General features: G+C 44.3%; 1 pseudogene; it reads left to right on the top strand.

The window, feature by feature from the left end:
• The window catches only part of LOC123481209, an 81633-nt pseudogene that overhangs the window by 13117 nt on the left and 45819 nt on the right, over window positions 1-22697 (top strand).

The following is a 22697-nucleotide window of genomic DNA, read 5'->3' as shown; positions in this document are numbered from 1 at the left end:
TGGCTGTGAATGATGTCACAGAACAAAGTCCTCTGATTCAACATAGCTTATATTACCACAGCTGTTCTGTGAGGAAAACCAGGTGTTTAGATGCTAACGTTTTCACTGACACAATTGTTTGCACATAGCTCCTCAGAAAGAAACAAATATTGGGCTGTGGGTCGTGCGTCTTGAACCCAGGCCAATCAATAACATAACACACGGTAGTTTTCTAGTTTATGCAAAATCCCCACACATACATAATCTGGAGATTATTTACAAACCATTAGAACAGGCTTTGGCTATGAAAAGAAAACGGGCGAAATAAAAATATTAAACTAGATTAAATTCAGGGAGTTCTTCCAAGACTCTCAGGTTTGGAGTGGGGGGTTGGAGTATGAGTTAGAGCAGAGGAGTGTGTGTGTATGTGGTGGGGACCAGTGTGTTGACTAAAAGTTCACCAGGGGAGTCTTCTCTGTCCCGGCCGGCCACGCAGTTCCCCTGGCCAAAGCCTCCTCCTTGTGTGTCCCATCGCCCACGCCAACAACCGCTCGCCAACGGAGATGTCCCCTTCCTGATGGGTAGCTGAGGGTGCGAGATGTTTAGGCTCTGACTACCTCCCGTGTGTGTTTCAGGTGTGTGTGTGTGTTTAGGAGAGAGCAGATGCCGCTGGTCATCTCTCCCCTTCTCACAAACACACACACTTTCATCCCTAACACTCCTCCACTCTGCCAAAAACCATCTCCTCTCCCTCCCCTCCCTCTCCCCCTCCCTCCCTCCCTCCCTCCCTCCCTCCCTCCCTCCTTCCATCCCTCCCCTCCCTCCTCCCTCCTCCATCCTCCCTCCTTCCTCCCTCCCTCCTCCTCCCTCCCTCCCTCCATCCCTCCCCTCCCTCCCTCCCTCCCTCCATCCATCCTCCCCTCCATCCCTCCCCTCCCTCCCTCCCTCCCTCCCCTCCCTCCCGTCTTTCTCCTCCTCACTTCTCTGGGCCTGCTGCTCTCTCATAGCAGCATGCTGGCGGTCCCACTGTGTGGTCGTGTCGCTCCTTCAGTTACCTCCCAGACGCAGCCTTGTCATGTATTCATACCATATGGCAGTCCAGTTGAAGACTATTATAACACGCGTATACTAACTATTACTAGGCTTCTGCGTTGAGTTACAACATAAGAACAGAGTGGCCTAAGCCATAAACCTTCAGAACTTCTCTGTTCTGTTGAATTCTAGACTACATGTCACCACTTCTAAGGTCGCTGGACTTGTCTCTGCAGGTAAATGCTAGTGGGTGACTTTGTTTGTGCCAGATTTGACCAAACCACCATAGTGTGTTGCAATCAGTGCAGGTGTCAGGACAGGAAGGAGTCGTGTCGCCCTTATCTGGTGAGGAGGGACACTCTGATAGGCTGAAGGTCAGTGGGGTGGAGTCAACGCAGGTGTGCGACACTAACCTTCTGTCCTCCTCCACACTCCTCCTCTCCACCAGTTTTAGAGAATGACCAGAAAATGTGTCAAATGTTACTATTGTTACAGGTCATGCATAACCAAAGGCACCAATTTACACCATTTTATATTTTGATTATCAGATTGCATGTTTTAAATTAAGCATTAGCAAAGTATTGAATGACAACCAAACGCAGCTGTAGTGATACGGGAAAGGGGATTTATGCTGAGAGCCGGCAGGGGTTTATTTCACCTTTCGCAGAAGGCAGGAATCGTGGTCACAGGCAGGCAATGGTCATACACAGGTAGGCAAACAGGCAGGAGAATCAAAACTAGACTGAAGAATATAACTGGTTCTCACAAACGAGCTAGGAAAAGTCTTAGTAGAGTCAAAACGAACAATACTTCACAAGGCACAAACAGAATGAGCTGAACTAACAAGGAGCTGATGGGACCAGGTGAGTAACTAACACAGGTGAAATCAATGAACAAAAATGAAAGACAGGGCTACGCTCAAGAACACAAGGCACTAAGAAAAAATAAATACAGAAACTATATAAGAGATTTTAGATAACCTGAAAGGGTATTGGTGGGACATTATTGGTGGCATCCCCCCCTTGGTTCCAACTTTAGTAATTGAAGACTCCTTTCTAAGCTGATCTGAGTCTAAGGTACTTGAATGAGTCGTGTCCCATATTTGGAGGGCAACCACTCTACACTCACGTGCATAGTTCCTGTACATTGAATAAGCTAATACAGACAGAACTCCTGGAGTGGACTCTATGATTAGGTTCCTTCTATGTGTGGGTTTGTAATCAGGCCAAGGCACTACCAGAGACTTTACTCTTTTATCCACCATCCTAATACCTTATTTTACTACGTAGTTTCAGGGTACATTGAACAGTAAAATGTTCAGTAAGAGTAGAAATAGCATGTAAGAGCCACTCCTCCCTCTCTACAGTCATTTTATGGGAATTATTTTAAGACTCCATTTTTTTTAGTTGTTTTTTTTTCTGTTGTGAGTGAGAGGTATGGTAAAAAAAAAAAACACCCAGTATGACATCTATGCAAAACACAAACAGACATTTAAAGAGAAAAAGCAGTTTTCCTGTCCTCTCATTTTTAACACAGTGTTACCTGAAGCCATACATCTCTCCTTCTACATTACACTGATAACTCACTAATAATAACTCTACTAATAATAACCCTACTAATAATAACCCTACTAATAATAACCCTACTAATAATAACTCTACTAATAATAACTCATCAATAATAACTCTACTAATAATAATTTATTGATAATGTATTAATGCTTTATTAATAATACCTTTAATTACCAACAACGTATCATACATTGTGTTCATAGTGCTCCCCTTGTAACGAAGGTAATCTGTGTTGTCCACATTGTGCTTCCTGCCTGGTCTGTCCGTCTGTCTGTCTGTCTGTCTATGTCCACTATCTGTGGGTGAGGAATGCGCGGATCCAGACAAAAGGATTGGCAGAGTCCTCTCTCCGTCTGCACTCCCAGTGCCTCCAGATAGCTATAAAACACCTGGACAAGATCAGCAGGTGGCGTGGCAGGGGAAAAGAAAGATAGAGACTGTCACAGGCCGCCCCCTCATAGCTAGGCCGCCCTCCCGTCCTATCCAGAACCCACCCCCTTCCTTACCCTACTTCAACCTTATTCCCTAATTTTCCCCTTGGCGCCCTACCTCCCCTCTGGTCTCCACCCCCCACCCACCCTCCTTTCCTCCTACCTCCTCCAACAATCCACCCTCCACCACACTGGCCCCCACCACTGTAACGCCTGGGTTCTCCATCCCTTCAGCCCTCTCCAAGCCCTTCCTCCGGCTCCCTTTGAACTGGGCTAGTGTCTCTGGACACGGGTGCTGTCACTGGGCACATGTAGTTTGATTCTCTGGTTTTGAGGAGAGCTAAGAGGGACCATGGCCTGGGCTGGTCTGAACACAAAGAGATTGTCCACTCTCTCTCTCTCCCTCTCCTCAGAAAATGCATAAAAAGGAGTGAGGCTCAATGGAGGCTCTTCTCCAACACCTCTCCACTTGATATTAACCCTCCCCGTTTGAGCTGACGCCACATTTGTATCTATCTAGTGTTTAGCTGAGAGCTGTAGTATGACTAAGAGATAAGCAGATTTGGTGATTTGTTCCTTTCTTCTCTCTGTCTGTCTGTCTGTCTGTGTGCGTGTCTCTGTCTTACACAATAGGCTATCCAGCTGGGTCCTTTCCTTTAAGTGAAGCATGACTATCCTGGAATACACTCACCAAGTTTCATCATGATCCCATTTCACCTACGTGTCTTTGAGAGGTGTTCACACCACCACCAAAATATCTGTCTTCCTGTGACTTTCTTAGCTACAGTAAAGGAGGATACATATCAATAGAACTATCTGGTTTTGGGTGACTAAAACTTGCCAGGGAAGATCTGTTAGTGGGGGGTGAAGGTGACTCCATATCCAAATACTGTGAGTACTTTCATTTGACACAAACACAAATATTAGGTCTAGGATAAAGGAAAGTTGAAGTAGGGTATTACTATATTTATTATTCTTTGGGGTGTATCTTTTCTTTTATATATCCATATATGTAAAATAATAATACTGATAACCACTACCAATAGACGACACAAGAGCAGAAGTTCTAAATCAAAAGGTAAAATGTCTAACTCAGTTTAGATTTTTCCAAGCCGGGGTCAGAACCAGTTTCATTTCATTGTCAAGACGCCGACAGGACAAAAACATTGTCGCGGCCACGCCTCTCTGTCTCTCCAATACCCATGAGGCCTTGCAGTCTGTCTGATGTCTCAGAACTGGCATGTGTGGCCCGCCCGCTGTCATCTCCGCTGCTTCAGGTCTCAGGAACACTAGGATCTTGGTCCAGGACTCGGACTCTATACGGGCCGTATAGGTTCGCTGGTATTCCGCTCTGCCACTGCGCTGTCACAGCTGGCGATGAAATCCGACTGCTATGGCATATATGGCACAACAGGAATGAGAGGGGCGTGCCAAAAACATCTGAAATTCATCTGTCTTCATCTTTCCCTGCAGAATCCTTTTATTTCTTCTATGTTTATTTTATTCTCATTTTTTTCCTCTGTAGTATGGTCCTTTCTCTCTCTTTTGCTCAGATGTAAGCAGCGTTGTGCTTAACATAGCTTGAGAGAACGAATGAAATTAAACAAATACCTCTAATTGGCCTGACTCGATCACAATAACAGGAGGGGGTAGATTAATAAATGTGCTTAATGACAACGTGATGCATCTCAAAATCTGTCAGGAGCAAAAACTAAAAAAGACACGACAAGACTGACTCCTGCGGCAACAACAGACAGGTTTATTCATTTTCTATTTGTCAAAAAAAGAAAGAAAAAAGAAAGAAAGAGAGGAAATAAAGAAAAGAGGGGTCCTAGGTGAACACATGAAAATACATGCTTTTCTTCTTCTTCTACTCTCTCTTTCTCCTTCTTTTTCTCCACTGGGAATCACGGCCCATTTGGTTCTTAGCATAATCCTGGTCCTCTGCCTCAGAAACAGAGGCCCAAATGCACAGCTGCACATAGGACAGGGACCCTGCCATTGCGATCAAGCAAGCTGTGGGGCTCAAAGCAAACCAGAACTGACATGGAGGACTGATGTTGTGCTGTGGGGATTTCAAACGCAGCAGGGGCCTGTGTTCGAAATTGACTACATTTTCTCTTGTAAATCATGAGTTTTATACCTGAAGTTGTGCCAACAAATGATTAATTGTTGTTTACTCAGCAGCATTTTGAAAGGCAAGAAAGCTCTGTTTCAAGTCAAACCTAACGTATAAAGTCAAACAAGCAAAAATTTGCCTCCGAATGTGTGGCACCATGCCTACAAAAAGACCTCCCTTTATCCTACGCAGTTTTATTTGTCACCTGGTCTCAATATGGACGCTTGTGAAGCCCTGAGACTATTCCTCCAAGAGAGAGCCACAGGGTCGCTTTATGACATGCACAGTGCCTGCTTTTCCTACACACGTTGGACACACATTTCTGGCAGGAAGCGGATGAGCATTTCAGCAGCTAACTCATGAATGAGATAGTATCTTGCGGGTAGAAGAGAGGACAAGATGCTCCCAGTGTTTTACAGTGACCTGCAGACACATTTAAGCTTGAGCTGCTACGGACATACACACACACACACAGACACACACACACACACACACACACACACACACAGACAGGATCTCATTTAACTCTGGCTTTGCTTTTACTCTCTACCAAAGAAATGTATTCAGGTTCCATGTTCAACATGGGTAAAAGGTTTCCACCAACGGAGACAGGGAACAATAACCATCCAGCCTCTCCCAGCTGGTCTGTTGGCTCCCCTCTGCATACATGGAGGATACAGGGAGGAGGAGTTAGGGGTGGACTTTTGGGACGACAAGAGTGGTTTTGTATTGTAATAGAAGACAAAAGGGGCTGTTAGGGGAGTGGCCATTTTAGGGTGGGAGGGAGTTGGAGTTGACATTAAAAAGGATAATGAAGGTTTCCCTAGAGTTGACATTGAAATAGGTTGAGGTTAACGGAGGTGACATTTAAAGGTGTCATATGGTAACGAGTTGACAATGAAATGTCATGTAGACGTCTCAACGTTACAAGGACAGTTCTGAGCCCATAGGAAGGTAACAGAATGGACGGAACACTCCTCCCTGCCAGGATGTCCCCCCCCCACAGCACACACACTTTCACCTCTATCCCTGTGTCCTCTCCTTCACTGGCCCCCTTAGGCAGTGAGCCAGAGAGGAAACTCTGGCGAGACACTATAGTGACTAATGATCCAGTATCTGTCTGGTCAGGCTGTTGATAACACACCTCTGCGCCTCCTCCGCGGGCTGCGGTGACAAATATGTCCACTGTGCAGGACCAGACCCAGCCCAGATCAGCTCCATTCCAGACCCTGGCCACAGAGACCCCAGAGAGAGAGAGAGGAGGCCCCACTGACTCCCTCACTCCCATCCTCTCTAGTCCTGTTAAAGGCCAACTTTGTTTTACATTCACATCCGCTACTCCCCTCTTGTAAAGCTGCAGACAGTCTCTGTTAAGAAAGAACACACACTCCAAATAATCAGGAGGTAAGTTAGCTAAGAGCAGTAGTAGGTTGCGAGAAAATCAGATGATTTGGTGATTTGTCATTGAATGATCTTTCTTTCTTTCTTTCTTTCTTTCTTTCTTTTTTTCTTTCTTTCTTTCTTTCTTTCTTTCTTTCTTTCTTTCTTTCTTTCTTTTTTTTTTTTTTTTTTTCTTTCTTTTCTTTTTTTTTTTCTTTCTTTTTTCTTCTTCTTTTCTCTCTCTTTCTCTCTCTCTTTTTTTTTCTCTCTCTCTCTCTCTTCTCTTTCTCTCCCGCCTCTCGCCTCTCTCGTCTCTCTCTCTCTTTTCTCTCTCTCCCCCCCCCTCTCTCTCTCTCTCTCCCCCCCTCTCTCTCTCTCTCTCTCTCTCTCTCTCTCCCCCTCTCTCTCTCTCCCAATGTCTGTTCAGCAGAAGAGGTGGCCTTTTCCCCAAACTACCCCTGTAATATTTCAGCCTGTCTGGTTAATGGGGAGATATGAGAGGTGCTGCTAGGCTATCTAGCGTAATAAGTCATTGATTAGAAGGCCTTGTCACAGCAGCAGTACAGCAGACACCAGGGCTCTAATTGCTATATTAGACGCACTTCCTTAACTATCTCAACAACTATCACACAGCCCCAAGGGTGTAAACAGGGGGGTGCATGTGTGTGGGATATTTCACTTCATCTCTGGCTGCCGCTGTTTTATACAATGGCTTTAGCAAGTGTTGTTTAGCCTTTAATGCTGGTTTGAGGAAACCTGATACTGTTCAACTTTTGACCTCTGAATTGTGGTTTGTAAGATGATAGAAATGAGATCATATTGTTTTGAGGAAGTACTTATGTGTGTGTAATTGTGTAATAAATAGAGAATTACTGAGCAAAGTCCAACATGTTAGCAAGCCGGACAAATCCAAATAAACACTTCCTTTGATTCAGCTCTCATGTCGCAGCTCCCAAGGTAGACAAACAATCAGAGCAGAAAGCAAAGACCACTGCTTTCTCTGCAGATTAGCTACATGGTTGGAAACGAGAGTAGGTGCTTGATTTAACGCCACACCTGGGTGATAGACAACCAGTTTGACACTAAAGGTGTTCTCCCCGCCCCACCATGCCAAAAAACGAAATGATGTCCCTGTCTGCCTCCAGATGCCAACCTACTGGTGGATGTGGTGTATTTGGGTGGACTTTGATGGTTAATCTGGGATTAGCTCAGGTTCACTTTGATACCTCCATCCTGCTAATCTGGCTTAAAAGACCTAGGATTAAATCCGCCACGTCACGGTCATGTTATGGTTACGGCCGGTGCTACACGCCGGAGTGGCACTTTTTTATACTTGATTTACCGCAGTAGAATGACATGGCTACACCGTGGCATGAGGGATTATATGTAGTCATGGTTACAGTATGTCATTCTGTTTGATATTCGGTCCTACAAAACGCTGACTGCTTGTGGCTACAGTACTGAACAGGTACAATACACTAGCAAAGGTTAGAATGTTACTTGAATGTGGTATAAGTGTGTCTCGTCATATGCAGGACAGTGAACACTGGTTCCTATGATTGTGTTATTGCTGACCCTCAGTGACGTGTGTAACTGGCGATGGAGTGCTTTCTGCATGGGTTGTTGTGAAATATGGGTCATCTGGGTATCATGGACTACGCACCCTCCTGTGTGTGTGTGTGTGTGTGTGTGTGTGTGTGTGTGTGTGTGTGTGTGTGTGTGTGTGTGTGTGTGTGTGTGTGTGTGTGTGTGTGTGTGTGTGTGTGTGTGTGTGTGTGTGTGTGTGTGTGTGTCGCTCACTGTCACACTGCCAGTCACAGGCGATAAACCGTTGCAGTGAGATAAGATATTTAGAGTGTGAGGTAAAATTGACAGTTCTAGAAAGTGCTGCTGGTTTATGACTGTAGTGTAAGAGTAAGTATGAGGTTGATGTAATGTTAGAAGAGCCTCTTACCTTTGGTTTTGCGACTCTTTGGTGCAGAGAAGAGCTGCAGACTTACTCTGAAGTGGGGATAAGACGCAAATACTTTATCGACACGCATGTACACGTACTCACGCATGTATGCATGCACACACACTCTTGTGCATACTGCCACGATGGCAAAGAACCTGATATGATTGTGATTCTGTTTCAATATAAATAGACCGCAATCACATCCATCATCTACCACAATACACATAATTTCCCTTTTACAAGCGTGGTTGAATTTTTACTCTGTAATTTCAGTGATTACAGAAGATTTGCAGCCTTAAGCAGTCTAACGCAGAAACAGACTTTAGACATTTGGGATTGATCACATCCTTTTCACCAAACGTGAAACATACAACTGGTGTATGCTGTTGAATCAGTGCGAAGGTTATTTATTTACAAATGTTATCAACACCTCAGGCCCCATTCGGGTCTGTGATTCAGGATTGTGAGTCGATGGCTACAAAAAATATTGGAAGGAAAATGTTAGCGCTGACTGGCTGTTTTAGAATAAAACTCTTCCTGAAAAGGGATGATTTCCATAGCAGGTCTCGCTACACCAATCCACTACAACCACAAATATTTCCCTTAAGCAATTTGTTCGAAGACCGAGAGTTTGATAATTATTTTCATTTATCACTTTCTATCTTTTAACATAACAATGGAATGATAAGGCAAGGGGTGCCAACGTTGATTAATATACATTTTTGGCTTTTGGGAATTTTTCCTCCCCTCTTTTCCCTTTTCCTTCTCTCCCTCGTTCCTGGTCCAGAGTCCTCTATCCCTTCCAGAATTCGCACACGAGAAATGTGTGGCTTGGAGCTGTATACATTTGGAAGCCTCTAACACAGTCATTTTTCAAAATCCTTGTTCATGGTGGATATTGTTCGTAGTTAACGCTGCTACACAGACCCCACAGAAGAATGGTGAAGGCGGACCATATGCCAACTATATTTAGCTGTCAACCAGACATTTCCATCAGTGAAATCCACACTATAAAACTCTCCACCATAGAGGTGAAATTAGCCTAGCATTTAAAACAACTTCCTGTAAAACAGACCTCTTTTTCCTGTAAAATGGACGCCTTGGACTCTGTAGACTTTAAGCACTTATGATTGACAGTGATGCCTTATCAGACCAGTGCTTCAGATTCTGGTGAACTGAATTGACTCTCCTGAGCTGTCTAGACACTTAACCTCTAACCGCTAAAAGCTTTTATCAGCTCCAGTTCAGCCTCTAGTATTGAGTAATGGTGACTTAGTCAAAACAAGCTAGATATTCAATGAGGAGAAAATAAAAGAGTTTGTCAGTTCAGGTGGGGTCAGGTTATAAATTAATTAAATAATTAATATTAGATTATAAATACAAAGGCCATTGAGGGAAACTAAGATAGGGAATTCGAGGGCTTTAACAGGGACTGATTTGGGAAATTAATACACACAATTGTAATATTAAAATGTCATTTCATATAAACAAATTGTAACTATGCTGAAAAATTCTAAGCTATTGCAGTACATAAATCTCTTTGAGAAATTAGCTCTCTATGTGTGACTGTAGCGTTGATGTATTACTGTGTACGTCTATTACGGTTCATCTGTAAAACCCTCTTCGTCTCTGTCTGTGTGATTGCTTGATTGATGAGTGCTCTAGAAGCCTGAGCTCTGTCCTCTCCTGCTCCTTCAACCTCTGTCTGTATGAGCAGTTGATTGACGTGGGCCTTTCTCTCTTCTTCTCCCTCTCCCCTTGTGTTTCTACAGGCCACTCTCTGCGACTCTGGTGAACTGCACCTGTGAGTGTTTCCAGCCAGGAAAGATCCACTGCGTACATGTGACCAGTGCAAGCACGGCTGGGTAACTAACGGTAAGAGACGGCCATTTTGAATTCTGCCGACCTACTAACCAGGGTGATGGGAGTCACTGCCAAGATTATCTGTACTAGTTGTAATATTTAATTTAATTTGTATTTTTACAAGAAGATAGTGTGTGGTATGGTAGGAAATCATTTCAACAATTAGTATATAACTGCAATATTAAAAATAGTTCGTCACATTAGTCTCTCTCTCTCTCTCTCTCTCTCTCTTCCTTTCCTCTCTTGCTCACTGCCTTCTCCCCTCCCCTCTCTCTCTCTCTCTTTCTCTCTCTCTCTCTCTCTCTCTCTCTCTCGCAGCCTCTTTAGTCCTGTGAAGTTATATGCTCCTCATAAACCTGCCTCTTTAGCCAGAGGAGAGAGCAGAGAGGTCCTGACACACACATCTGTACTCTCCTTTAACAGGGCCGCTAAAGATATCAGCATAATATGCAGTGCCTATATCTTTAAAATAGGGATTTTTTTATCCCCTCATAGATTCTACAGGAAATATATGAATATAAACGCTAAAAGGAAAGATTTAATACGATTTACCACAAAAGATTTGATAAATATGTTTACTTTTGAATTTTTCATAGAGAGATAGCGTTCAACTTTAGTGGTTATCCTGTATATGAAGTTTATTTAAACAGCGCTTCAATATTTTATTGAAATACTTTGTATGTATTTCATTTAAATACTTTATAAGTATTTTGGTTCAAAGTCATACCTTGGCCTCCATTTACCTTAGAACAATATCCACGAGAGAGACAACCTCGTGACTTGTTCAGGGGGCATACGAAAAGGACATGGAGTGAAACAGCAAGGTATTTGGATAGTATAGAAAGGAGGGAATGGAGGGGGAAGTGATAAAAGAAAACACCTGTTTGGCCTAAGCGTAGAGGGCCTTCAGCGATCTGCACAGGACCCTCATTGAATATTTTTTAATCTCCCTGAACTGTCAGAGGCCCCTTCTCCTTCGCCTCCCCACTTTTCATTTCATCTCGACATTGGCAGCCACTCTGACAAGCAGTTCTTCATTTTTAATGATGTTCGTGTTTCTGCAGAGTGTGTTGTCAGGCAAAGCCCTCACAAGTGGAAAGGCTGTCCCAGGATCAGAGGAGACAAACCCAGGTGTCACACAGACAGGCAGAGAGAGAGAGAGGGAGATGGGGGTGGGAGGGAAGCAGGTGAGGGAGGGTGAGGAAGGGAGAGAGGTGGGCGATGGGAGTGAGAGGGAGAGGGGAAAAACAGGGTAGAGGGGAAGAGACAGGGTGAGGAGGATGAGATAGGGTAGAGAGGAAGAGACAGGGTAGAGGAAGAGACAGGGTAGAGGGAAAGAGACAGGGTAGAGGGGAAGAGAGACAGGGTAGAGGAATGAGATAGGTAGAGGGGAAGAGACAGGGTAGAGGGAAAGAGACAGGTAGAGGGATGAGATAGGGTAGAGGGGAAGAGACAGGGTAGAGGGAAAGAGACAGGGTAGAGGGGATGAGATAGGGTAGAGGGGAAGAGACAGGGTAGAGGAAGAGACAGGGTAGAGGAAAAGAGACAGGTAGAGGGGAAGAGACAGGGTAGAGGGGATGAGATAGGGTAGAGGGAAAGAGACAGGATAGAGGGGAAGAGACAGGGTAGAGGAAGAGACAGGGTAGAGGGGAAGAGACAGGGTAGAGAGGATGAGATAGGTAGGAGGGGAAGAGACAGGGTAGAGGGGAAAGAGACAGGTAGAGGGGATGAGATAGGCTAGAGGGAAAGAGACAGGGCAGAGGAAGACAGGCAGAGGGGAAGAGACAGGTGAGGGAAAGAGACAGGGTAGAGGGGATGAGATAGGGTAGAGGAAAGAGACAGGATAGAGGGAAAGAGACAGGGTGCAGAGGAAGAGACAGGGGGAGAGGGGACGAGACAGGTAGAGGAAGAGACAGGGTAGAGGGGATGAGACAGGGTAGAGAGGAAGAGACAGGTAGAGGAAGAGACAGGGTAGAGGGGAAGAGACAGGTAGAGGGAAGAGACAGTGTAGAGGGAATGAGATAGGGTAGAGGGGAAGAGACAGGGTAGAGGGGAAGAGACAGGGTAGAGAGGATGAGGACAGGGTAGAGAGGAAGAGACAGGGTAGAGGGGAAGAGGACAGGGTAGAGGAGTGAAGAGATGGGTATAGGGGGAAGAGACAGGGTAGAGAGGAAGAGACAGGGTAGAGGAAAGAGACATGGTAGAGAGAGGAAGAGACAGGGTAGAGGGGAAGAGACAGGGTAGAGAGGAAGAGACAGGGTAGAGAGGATGAGACAGGGTAGAGAGGAAGAGACAGGGTAGAGAGGATGAGACAGGGCAGAGAGGAAGAGACAGGTGAGGAGAGGAAGAGACAGGGTAGAGGATGAGACAGGGTAGAGAGGAAGAGACAGGGTAGAGGGGAAGAGACAGGTAGAGAGGAAGCTGAGACAGGCATAGGGAAAGAGACAGGTGAGAGGAAGAGACAGGGTAGAGGAAAGAGACATGGTAGAGAGAGGAAGAGACAGGCAGGAAGAGATAGTAGAGAGGAAGAGACAGGGGTAGAGAGGATGAGACAGGGTAGAGAGGAAGAGACAGGGTAGAGAGGATGAGACAGGGTAGAGAGGAAGAGACAGGGTAGAGAGGAAGAGACAGGGTAGAGAGGATGAGACAGGGTAGAGAGGAAGAGACAGGGTAGAGAGGAAGAGACAGGGTAGAGGGGAAGAGACAGGGTAGAGAGGAAGAGACAGGGTAGAGAGGATGAGACAGGGTAGAGGGGAAGAGACAGGGTAGAGGGGAAGAGACAGGGTAGAGAGACAAAATAATGTTCTAATGAGATTATAAATAATGTATTTGTATAATAATAATGTATAATAATAATGTATTTGTCACATGCTTCGTAAACAACAGGTTAGACTTTTAATGAAATGTACTTACAGTGAAATGCTTACTTATTTAGAAATGCTTACCATAGTGAAATGCTTACTTATTTACATGAAATGTTACCACAGTGAAATGCTTACCTACTTACAGTGTCTTACAGTGAAATGCTTACTTACAGTGAAATGCTTACTTACCACAGAAATGCTTACACTTACAGTGAAATGCTTACTTACCTTACAGAAAGTGAAATGCTTACTTATTTACAGTGAAATGCTTACTTACCCTACAGGGAGCTTACTTACTTACAGTTGAAATGCTTACTTACTTTACAGGTGAAATGCTTACTTACAGTGAAATGTGCACAGTACTTACAGTTAAATGGTTACTTACTCACAGTGTAATGCTTTTCGCTACAGTGAAAAGCTTACTTACTTACAGTGAAAAGCTTACTTACAGTGAAATGCTTACTTACTCACAGTGAAATGCTTACTTACAGTGAAAAGCTTACTTACTTACAGTGAAAAGCACTTACAGTGAAATGCTTACTTACAGTCAAATGCTTACCACAGTCAAATGCTTACTTACAGTGAAATTATTACCCCCACTTACTTACAGTGAAATGCTTACTTACTTACTTACAGTGAAATGCTTACTTACTTAATAAAGTGAGGTAGAAATGGAAAGATGAGACAGACAAAGAGGGAGATGGGACACTGTTAGGAGGAGGGATGGAGGGATGAGACACATACTGTAGGTGCAAACAGAGATTGAAAGGGAGATGAACAGAGGAGAAGGCAGATAGGTGAGAGACTGAGAGAATTAGACTAAATAGAGAAAAGGCAGTCAGTTGGCATTAATGCCAGTGCTTTTATCTCCTAGGTTGTTATCTCCACTGTTACCTCCCAGAGAAGGCTGGAGACAGGGGGAAACGTGATAGTCATTAACTGGAGAGGTTGGCAGGGTGTGTGTGTGTATACTGTGTTTAGGCACCTGCATATGAATATACCTGCACAGTGTATGCAAGAGGGTTTCCAGGACGGGATTCAAAGTTCCCTGTATGTATGTTTTAAGCCTACTCATGTTGGTGTGTGTGTCTTGTCCCCCCGGCCCCAGCGCTGGACAAAGCTGAGCACACAGCACCTGTACCACCCCACCCAGGTGGAGATAGTTCAGTCCAACGTTGGTGTTTGACATCAGCAGCCTTTGTATGCGGGAGACTTAGGCGGTGCCGGTCAGACTGAAGATCCCTGCTGGACCGTCTGTTCAGTGTTCTGAAGCAGGAGGAGGTACTCCACATCCTGCACGGCCTGGGCTGGACCCTGAGGGACTACGTCAGGGGCTATGACATCTGCAGGTACGTTAGGACACACACACACACATACGGTTCAGTGACGTTATGTTACTATAGCCTAGACAGACAGACACTACGTAATAGACATTTCACAGTGTGCATTCAAATATATACACACTTACAAACTGATAACTGAAAATGAATACACATGGATCATGTAACACATTTTAGATGTGAATATGCACTGTCATCATTTATACTGACACACTCACACACTCCCAGATGTGTGTGTGTGTGTGTGTATGTGTTTCTCTTGGATGTTTAACAAGTCAACTTATTCCAACTCATTACAGCCACTCTGTATATGTCACCAAGTGGGCCAAAATCACTCTCTCTTATCGCAGTACTTTTCCACAGGCTTTTGATCAAAGAAACAGTAGTAAACAATTGAACGTAGGTTTTAAAACGCTAGCGCTCAATTTTTCTCTCTCATTTTTGTCTTTGTTTCCAAACAACTCCCCAACAGTGTCCCTCTACGCAAAAACAACCAACGGAACGAAAAAAAAAAGTAGAAAGAATTTCCGCCATAGCAGACTATAAAACCACCATTGGATTTACCCCTCCCTCCTCCCTGCCTCCCTCCCAGATAATTGCAGTCAGACACATTTCTTAATCCAAGGTACCAGAGGCTTCGGGTCTCTCAAAACCCAAACCAAAGTGTTCCTGAATGAATTATTAAGACTTGAGGGAACACAGGTCTTGTGGTTAGAGTGTTCTGGTGGTGTGTGTGTTGATCCCAAAAGCCAAAGGCAACGTTGTGGCGGTGAGGTACCCGTGGCTGGGGCTTGTGTTCACACAATGGAGTGTGGGTAGAGTGGAATAGCATGGCTGGAGAGAAAGGAGAGAGGAGAGGCGGGGTTTTGAGGCCTCACAGCAATATTGGGAAACTGCTTCTGTGAGTAAACTGCTACTTGCAGACTTGTCCAAATACCACACACACACACACAGAAAAATACACCCACAATGGAGATACACACACACACACAGAGACAAACAAACAAATCCATGCATTCTTACAGGTTTTAGGTTGAGTTGTATTTAATAGACTCAATATACTCAATATACCCAGGATATTTGTTTTTTTACATTGTTTTAAAAATCTAATTATTTTTTTATCACTTTTTTTTGGTAATTATTTTGCACTCTGACAAAAAATAACATATTCGATCTTCCAACCCTCCTCCAACCCGTATAGTCTTAGACCTGTGAGAAGACGTTGCCTTTTTAGCTATCCAAACTTTCCAACTCAGTGTGGTTGAATCAGCTGCTTCAATAGACTGTCTCTAACCATCGTTGTTCAAACCACCCAGCCTAGTGGCTAGTCACTAACCATGATCTCTTCAAAAAAAGGCCTTCAAAGGTTTGCAAGCTCCAGCAGCCCCAAATTGTCAGTCACTTAAGGACAGTGAGCAGTGCCCAGCTTAGCCTGTGAGTAGCTATGAAATTCAATCATCTCCAGCCTCAGGGCAAAGCCACGTTATGTCTGTGGAGCGTTTATTCTGCTACAGGACTCCATGGTAGATCCAATGGAGTAGAGTTATGATGGATATTGATGGAATGTAAAAACATGTCAACTGTATTTAGCTAATGATGTAATATAATTAAATACAATATGAATATAAAAGGGATTATCAGTGGCATGTAATCCAATTTGAATTGAGAAAGGAAATCTGATGTTACATTTTGATTCAGGGTTTTGATCATTTTAGTCAGTTGATTGATAGACATAAGTCATACTCAGAACCTTTTCCTACCTTCATTCTCCTGTGAGTAATGAAGACATGATCCTTGACATCTGATCAAAAAATATAAATCCCTTCCATGTTCTCTCTCTCTCTCTGGCTTTTGACTAATCACCCTCCTTTCCTCCCTCACGAGACTGAAGTCAAGACCCAGATCATGACCTGTAGTGCATCAGTGTGTGTGTGTGTGCAGTAGCGTTTTGTGTGTGTCTGTGTGTGCGCGGTCAACACAGACACACTGTGTGTTGTTCTGACCATGTGTGTTGTTCTGACCCAGTGTGTGTATGTGTCAGTGATGCACCATAGACAGGACACTGAGCTGACAGAGAGTACACCTCAGGCCTTCTGATGCCTCACACCACACCACACCATGTATTAATACGCACAAACACACACACACACACACACACAGTCTCATGCACTCTCACACACACACACACACACAGTCCAAGTCACACACACCTCACACACACACACACACACACACACACACACACACACACACACACACACACTCACACACACACACACATGCACTTTACATAGACAGGTACATGCCACACACCATTTCTCTCTGCTCGTCTGCCCGTGTCCAATGTGTGTGCATGTTGTTTCAGCTCTGTTCTCCTCTCTCTCTCTCTTCTATTGGTGACAGACAGTGTGTGTGTGTGTGTGTGTGTGTATTCTTGTGTTTGTGTGTTGTTCCGTGCCCGATGGCACCACATTATCCTCCTGACTGCGGGAGGATGGGCAACATGTTGAAAGTCCCAGCCAGCCTTCTGAATATATGAATTGTTCTCTCATCCCTCCACTCTCTAGCCTTCACCTGTCTCCACGTTAACACCACTGTCACCCGTAATCACTGTCCTTCGCTCCCGGCCGTTGGGCCCCGCCGCCCTCACTACACACACACACACAGGCACACAGGCACACACAGGAACACATCCGTCAGGCACACACGCAGACATACACACACACACACACACACACAGCACCCGCTTACTGCTGTGATCTCAGGACCGTGAAGAGAGTGAGGGCTTTTTTCTCCACTTTCTCTGTTATTTTCTCTCGTTCTATCTTCCCTTTCTCTCTGTTCATCTGTTTGGGTTGGAATGCTGCAACATAAAAAAAGTTGAAGGCTCTGTTGCCCTTAACGTACTGTGCTATCAGAAACCAGGTGTAGCCAAATTGTGTGTACTTTAGTGTTCGTCTGTGCATATGTGTGTGTGAATGTGTGTGCATTGTACTCTGTAACATGCCTGTGAGTGAGTGTGGACATACACTATCAGTCAAAAGTTTGGACACACTCTACTCATTCCAGGGTTTTTCTTTATTTTTACTATTTTCTACATTGTGAATAATAGTGAAGACATCAAAACTATGAAATAACACATATGGAATCATGTAGTAACCAAAGAAGTGTTAAACAAATCAAAATGTATTTTATAGTTTAGATTCTTGAAATAGCCACCCTTTTCCTTGAATGACAGCTTTGCACACTCTTGGCATTCTCTCAACCAGCTTCATGAGGAATACTTTTCCAACAGTCTTGAAGGAGTTCCCACATATAGCTTTATAGCTCTTGTTGGCTGCTTTTCCTTCACTCTGCGGTCAACTCATCAAACCATCTCAATTGGGTTGAGGTCGGGTGATTGTGGGAGGCCAGGTCATCTGATTCAGCACTCCATCACTCTCCTTCTTGGTCAAATAGTCCTTACACAGCCTGGAGGTGTGTTTTGGGTCATTGTCCTGTTGAAAAACAAATTATTAGCCCAACTAAGCGCAAAACAGATGGGATGACCATGCTGGTTAAGTGTGCCTTGAATTCTAAATAAATCACTGACAGTGTCACCAGCAAAGCACCCCCTACACCATCACACCTCCTCCTCTCTCTGCTTCACGGTTGGAAACCACACATGCAGAATCATCCGTTCACCACCCACACCGCGTCTCACAAAGACACGGCGGTTGGAACCCAAAATCTCAATTTCGACTCCAGACCAAAGGACAGATTTCCACCGGGTCTAATGTCCATTGCTCGTGTTTCTTGGCCCAAGCAAGTCTCTTCTTCTTATTGGTGTCCTTTAGTAGTGGTTTATTTTCAGCAATGCGACCATGAAGGCCTCTGAACAGTTGATGTTGAGATGTGTCTGTTACTTGAACTCTGCTGAAGCATTTGGGCTGCAATCTGAGGTGCAGTTAACTCTAATGAACTTATCCTTTGCAGCAGAGTGTAACTCTGGGTCTTCCTTTCCTCGGCAGTCCTCATGAGAGCCAGTTTCATCATAGCGCTTGATGGTTTGCGACTGCACTTGAAGAAGCTTTCAAAGTTCTTGACATTTTCCGGATTGTGACTTTCATGTCTTAAAGTAATGATGAACTGTCATTTCTCTTTTGCTTATTTGAGCTGTTCTTGACATAATATGGACTTGGTCTTTTTTACCAAATAGGGGAATATCTTCTGTATACCCCCTATCTTGTCTACACAACACAACTGATTGGCTCAAAAACAACGCATTAAGAAGGAAATAAATTCTACAAATTAACTTTTAACAAGGCACACCTGTTAATTGAAATGCATTCCAGGTGACTAACTCATGAAGCTGGTTGAGAGAATGCCAAGAGTGTGCAAAGCTGTCAACAAGGCAAAGGGTGGCTACTTTGAAGAATCTCAAATATAAAACATATTTGATTTGTTTAACACTTTTTGGGTTACTACATGATTCCATATGTGTTATTTCATAGTTTTGATGTCTTCGTATTATTCTCCACAATGTAAAAAAAAATAATGTCCAACCTTTTGACTGGTACTGTACATACATACCTAGTTATCTGTGTGTGTTTGTTTTATAGTACATACTGTGTGTGTGTGTGTCCATACAGCTGTTTTGTATAGCTCAGAGCAGGATTAGAGTGGGGAGGGCGTCACGTAGGCTCATCTGGTTCTGCCTTCTCTCCTATGTGGACATTTAGGATGTTTCCCCAACGCCACGCACCTCTCTTTCCCAGCACACAGATTACTGAGGTGAGCCAAGCACTCCAGTTGATACACCACGACATGCCTTAGAGACACCAAGATAATCAACCTCCTGTCACTTTATTTTGTAGAGTAAACATAATTGTTATCATGGTTATTGTCATGATTATCTTTGTTGTCATCAACATCATCGTGTTGATCATTAGATATCCGTAAGAATATTTGCACGTTTGTCATAATTAAATTTTACCATCATTCATTTTCCTACTTTGTAATCCTACAATTATGATTCTATGAGATAATAGTTAATATCCAGCAGCAAAAGACAAATTCTGTTCTCCATCTTAATGCATTATGCCAGGTCACGTACATCATAAGAAGGGTAAATATATTGTTGAGCGTGACTAAATATCTGCGTACACTTTGCAATTTACCATTGTAATAGACTGTTTAACAGGAGAAATGAATCGATAGCATAAAAAGCTCAATAGCTCGTACAAGTGGTTGGAATTGTGATTTCTGCGAAGTGAGGGGGAATTATAAATAACATCAATAGCCATTAAAATGAATGATTGTTTTTCTCTTTTTTTCTCTCTCTCTCGCTCTCTCTCTCTCTCTCTCTCTCTCTCTCTCTCTCTCTCTCTATCTCTCTCTCTCTGTCTCTATCTCTCTCTCTCTTCCTCTCTCTCTCTCTCTCTCTCTCTCTCTCTCTCTCTCTCTCTCTCTCTGTCTTCCTCTCCCTCTTTCTTCACATTACAAGTTAGACACACACACATGCATACATACACACACACACACACCATATAGAGCGGTACATAGACGCGTGTACACACACACAATCAGCAATTATGAACCATTAGCGAACAGAATTGTACTATCCCTTCTCATAACGTCTACAGCTGATTCACTCTTAACAATAGCATAGTTATCAATGCACAGGCGTGAACACACACACACACACACACACACACACACACACACACACACACACTGCATCTATAGCAATAAGCTAATGAGGCCTAACGATACTGTACTTCTCCTCTCTCTCAGTAAACACATTCTTATAGCCACCGTAGGGACACAATACGCTCCCCGTGATCTCATTTTCAACTGTTTTAATTTCAAAAAGTGCTTTTATTATGACCTTCGCAGTGGTCCTCTGCCACTACCACGGGCCGTTGTGCAGTGAAATATTCCTATTAGGAAATTGTAATGAAAAACCCAGCGGGATCATTACAGACCCAAACCCTCACTTCTCTTGCTAGTGCTAGTTTTATTTTTTTTATTTTTTTGAAAGGGAACTTTACATAAAAAAGTGGAAAGTGTCTGTTTTGGCTGAATTTAAGGAAGTGTTGTAAACTAGGCTTGTGTTGTTTTGCTCAGCTTTCATGTTGCTTTTATCAATAGTTATTCTCACCCTTGCATGACATCATCAGTATGGACCCCTGTTGGAGCATTATGATGTAATCATATCCCCTAGCCAGACATGTTGCAGATAATGTCCAACTACACATACTGACATAGTTTGTCTCATTCATTCAATATACAATATGATATCATTCCATCACTACTGTGATGTTATTTGTCACAACAACTCTCATTCTGCTTGTATCATCCAGTATTTATTTGGGCACATTTAGTCATCATGGTAGTGATGTGTGTTCCTCAGGGAGCACCTCATGGCTACCTCACAGTGTATCTGGCTGTGAACTATGCTGGCTGTGCTGTAGGTCTGTGCTCCCTGACAGCGCTGACTGATCATCACACCTCTGTTCTCCTCTCTTTTTGTTCTGGTCTCAACCCAAAGACTTATCAACAAATGTTCATATAGAAACACACACACAACATACACACACTAGTCTTTTGAGGACAACTCAACTCCTCTCAACTCCTCCTCTAGAATACTCTTCTCAACTCGCCTACCCCCACCCTGACTACATACACATGCCAAACCTCCAAGCCCCCCTTTCACCCCTCCCCCTCCAAGCCCAATCCAAAGCAATGTGTGAAAAATCGAGACGGGTCTCACGACTGCCAGTCGTCAGGGGCCCCTATCTCTCTTTTCTCTCTCGCTCTCTCTCTCTCTCTCTCGCTCTCTCTCTCCCCCTCTCTCTCTCTCTCCCACCTCTCTCTCTCTCTCTGCTCTCTCTGTGTGTCTCTGTCTCTCTGTGTCTCTTTCTTTCCTCTCCCTGTCCCCCTTTGTCAGGTCCTTGGCTCAACCCCTCTAGTCCCTCCAGCCCTCTCTCCATCCATCTCTCCCTCATATGGTGCCAGAGCAGGCCCTGTTAGTTGGCCCGCTCCACCTAGCACCCAATGGAGACCAGATGCCTTTGGTTCTCTCTCCGCCTGTCACCTCTCCGCTCCGTCCCGACAGATGGAATTCCTATCAGTCTCTCTCTCTCTCTCTCTCTCTCTCTCTCTCTCTCTCTCTCTCTCTCTCTCTCTCTCTCAATCTTTAGCTGTTTCTTTTTCTCTCTCTCGTTATCTCTGTCTTTCCTTTTTCTTGTTCATTTCCTTATTGAGAGAGAGAGAGAGAGAGAGAGAGAGAGAGAGAGAAGGCCTAGCCAGCAAGCCAACATGTGGGCCCAAGCCCAGGGTTTTCCTGGAGCTGTACATTCTCTGTAATGTTCTGTCCTTGTAGAACATTGGGCCCTCCCCCTTTTATGAGAGATGCGGTTTTCCTGACTCCACCGCGCTTCCAGGAGACCCAGATGGAACCGGCTAACACACACCTACACTACACAAACCCACACCCCTCAATACGGCTCCCATATTCCTCCTACTCTTTTCCCTCCTCCATCTCTCAGGGGACACAGGGGTAAGAGAAGGGGGGCACAATGAGCCCTTTTATTTAAATACCTGACATCTGGGCGCAGTGTGGCCGTCCAGGCTCGATCTTTGGGTTTGTTAGAGGGGTAAACCCGTGGCGCAGAGCAGGGCCAGACTACCCAATATGCTGCTGCTACTTCCTGATTTATTTAATGAAGGATGTCCTCTGGCTAAACCAGCTGATGCGATTAACAAGGAGGAGAGAGAGGGGAGAGGAATGAACAGGAGCCAGGGCCAGACACCACACCGCAGACCAAACACACAATAACAAATACACACTCTTAAACACACACACACATACCCATGCACTGTCGCTACCAAACGCAGTCAGACACACCGATCTTCATAAAGGGGACTATTTTTGTTATTACAATGGAATTACATGTATGCGAAGTGGTTATTACATGGATTAAGTAGTAATTGTGTAATATCCTAGAACAGGACACCTAGTACATGTGCAGGTGGTTCCCCTGCAGGGTCTGACTGAGGCTGTCAACTGTGATAGAACAGGAATGTTTTTCTGCTTTGAGTCAGATTTCATTTTTCACTTGGGTTTTTCTCCCCTCTCCTCCTCTCTCTCTCTGTCTCTCACTCTCTGTCAACCGGGAAG

The sequence above is a fragment of the Coregonus clupeaformis genome, unplaced genomic scaffold (assembly GCF_020615455.1).
Source record: "Coregonus clupeaformis isolate EN_2021a unplaced genomic scaffold, ASM2061545v1 scaf0034, whole genome shotgun sequence".
In the NCBI taxonomy this organism is placed as follows: Eukaryota; Metazoa; Chordata; class Actinopteri; order Salmoniformes; family Salmonidae; genus Coregonus; species Coregonus clupeaformis.
The sequence above is the reverse complement of the archived record's forward strand: the minus strand, read 5'-3'. Positions and strand labels throughout refer to the sequence as shown.